At 35.6% G+C, this 3,224-nt stretch overlaps 1 long non-coding RNA gene across 1 annotated transcript; it reads right to left on the minus strand.

The window, feature by feature from the left end:
• Positions 1-285: 285 nt before the first annotated feature.
• LOC130976363 (uncharacterized) lies at positions 286-2,977 on the minus strand. Its single transcript, XR_009084656.1, has 3 exons — positions 2,789-2,977; positions 2,649-2,708; positions 286-832 (listed from the first exon to the last, which is right to left on the minus strand). It is a non-coding gene; the product is annotated as an uncharacterized LOC130976363 (long non-coding RNA).
• Positions 2,978-3,224: the final 247 nt, after the last annotated feature.

Consider the following 3,224-nt stretch of genomic DNA (forward strand, 5'->3'; position numbering starts at 1 on the left):
TAGAGAGAAGGCTGAGGATAATCTTGGAGCAGTAGAACAATGGAAGATGAAAGGTGTAACGACCCAATTTTCAGTACGCCTAGGACACACCGGAAACTGAGCACTACCAATTTGTCTTCCTAGTTATTATCTATTATTTATCATATGAGCCTGATTCGTTGTTAAAAGCGTAGTTAATTTGCGAGGTGTATTTTTTTTCTGAAAACGTTTGGATTAATAAACATAATCATTTATAATCAATTCACAAATAATAACAGATAAAACAGTTATAAACAACCACACATAAATACATCACAAGCAGCTAACAAGATTCAGTGATCCAACCTTTATTAGAGTATATACTTTTAGTTAGAACACCCCTAGATATAGCTAAATAATATCTATATACATATATATATATATATACACAACATCCCAGGTCCTGACCTGTTCAAGAAGTCCATAAGCTGGCACCCAGGCTAGCCTAGACTCTATACTCGCCTAGTCCCTCTAAACAACTAAAGCGAGGGAAAGTACGTTCTAAGTCTTCAAAACTCAAGTCAAGTGAACGTCATCAAAAGATAGAACATCATCTGCTACTCCTCTGCACGATCAGACTTTTCCACAGGACGTCTCTCTGGTGCCTCATGAAGTAGCCACACAATAGGAGTCTCGTACACAGGATTTAGGTTAAAGTGCGCATACGAACGGGGTGTAGACGTTGGCTGGTTTCACAGTATATACATATAAACAGAAAACGATATTCACCCTAGACTCAGAAAACTATCTAGAGCAGAATCCTCTTCTTGCGAACGGTCATCAGCGAACTACGGTAAGGTACTCTTACTTCCATCTGAAGGGGGAAGGGAGAGAGAAGGGGTAAGAACTGGGGAGTTCTTAGTAGGGTCGGGGTTATTAGTTATATTCATTTATTTGGGGTCGATTAGCAGACGAATAATAGAATATAGCGAAGCAGTAACCAAAAGATAAAGATAGAAAGAGAAAGTAGAGGCAATAGAAAGCAGAACACAAACAAAAGAATACAAGAAAATAAAACATACAAATAGCATACAAGCAGACAAACACCAAGAAATAGATCACACACAGAAAGGAGTGCAATAGAGAATGATGCGCAGACAAGAATGATGCATGTCTAGCCCTAATGCAGGTAATGAGCTCATTTGTCGGTTACATACCCGCTCCCGACGTTACCCAACAACCTCTGTCTGGATAAGGCTTTCCTGTTGGCAATATCCACTGCAAGCAACCTTTGTCTTGCAGGGTATCCACTGCAAGCAACCTTTGTCTTGCAGGGCGAAACTTATTAGCCGATATACGCCCAACAGACTCACTGTAAGCAACCTCTGTCTTACAGGAGCAACAACATACTCACTGTAAGCAACCTCTGTCTTACAGGAGCCACAACACACTCACTGTAAGCAACCTCTTTCTTTCTCTGTTCAGCTATACAAACTCTACATCTTTCACTTTTACAACATCTTAACTCAAACCATTTCTCTTTATCATATTATTCTTTTCTCTTTGTATCTCTTTACTCTGTTCTAGTTACTCTGTTCTCTGTATCTCTTTACTTTTCTCTGATTACTCTTTCTTCTGTATCCATATCACTCTTTTTCTCTTTATCTCTTTACTTTACTCTGATTTCTCTGCTTAACGTATGTATTTAAAGCTTATGTAAATTTCGATATGAATAGTTAGCCTGTCCCAAGTATAGGTTCATTAAGTCTATACTGAAACAGTTTAACTTTTCATATAATACCTAATCCTAGTCGGAACTCAAGGTCTAACTATGTTGCCCTAGTTCGTTCTCTAGTCTCTGTCTGTTTTTCTGTCGTTAAAACTTTACAGACTTTTTCCCCGATTTTTATCTTTTCTTCAACTTTTATCTTTTCTTTATCTTTTCCTCACTAACATGTTATTACCACTCCCTAAGTGTTTTATGAAGGTAATTATGAGATTCTGCACTTAAAGTTGTCTTTCTAAAGCTTTTACAGAAAACTGCCTTTTCTGCATTATTTTATTATTTTTATTAAAATATTATTTTTAATTAAATATTATTATTTAATATTTTATTATTATTTATTATTTTATTATTATTTTTTCGAAAATTAACTTACCTTTTACTTTTAACCTTTAAAATTCACTTTTTACCACCCGTAACTTTTAATATTTCTACTTTTACCATCCTAACTTTCAGAAATTACTAAACAACCCCTTAAACACCAAAAATTTTACTTCCTTGCCCTTTTTAAGATCTAAGGCCTGTTCTTCATTGTTCTTCATCACACTCAAAGTGTTCTTCATGTTCTTCATAAATTCTTCAAATTCTTTCTCTGTTTTTACCCGTTTTTCAGTCTTTTCAGCAACCGATTTTTACTACAATTCATAATAAATTAGCAGCCACTAAAACCCCATCTTTTCTACATGATTTCATCACAAATTGAACCTCAATTTAAGCCTAGGGTTTCGTTTTTCCAGCTGCTCCAAGAACATGAACATAAAGCTTGAATTTCATCAAATTTCATCAAAATTTCACCAAATTTTCACCAAGAATCAATCATATATACAACCAATTTTTAGCACAGCCAATTTTACAACATTCACACAAATCAACACAAATAATCAAGATTAATTTCGTGACACCCTACCTGGTTTTGCTGCTCCTAATTCAATCAAACTTTCAGGTGGTCCTTAAGCACTTTTTCCTCCTAAAACACATCAAGAAAACACATTTTTACCCATGTTTCCTTGAAACCGAATTGAAGAGGGAGGGAGACAGCCATCTCACCTTATTTCCAGCCTTGATAATTCACATGGTTATGTAGAGGAAGAAGAGAGGATCATTTTGGTGAAATCGGAGTTTTGATTTGAGTTTTAGTTCAGAAGAAATCAAGCTTTGAAGATTTATGAACCAAGAACTTTCTCTCCTTTTTCTCTTGGTGATTTTCGGCCACAATGAGCAAATGAGGCAGCCTTGGGGGTTTTGGGGGTGTAGGGTGAGTTGTGATTGGTTGGCTTGGAGGTGGATTAAAATAATATTAAAATATCTCTGGTGTATAACTACTAAAATTAGGTGTATCGGAACACTTGCAAAAACATCTCTAAAAATTATTTTCTGAGCTACTAGCATAAATGACACTAGTAACATATTTATTATGAGAATAAAACATGAATAATGAGGCCTTAGCATTGCTAAAGTCATCAGAGAGTGCTGGTGCTAAGCT

This window comes from Arachis stenosperma, chromosome 4, assembly GCF_014773155.1.
Source record: "Arachis stenosperma cultivar V10309 chromosome 4, arast.V10309.gnm1.PFL2, whole genome shotgun sequence".
NCBI lineage: Eukaryota > Viridiplantae > Streptophyta > Magnoliopsida > Fabales > Fabaceae > Arachis > Arachis stenosperma.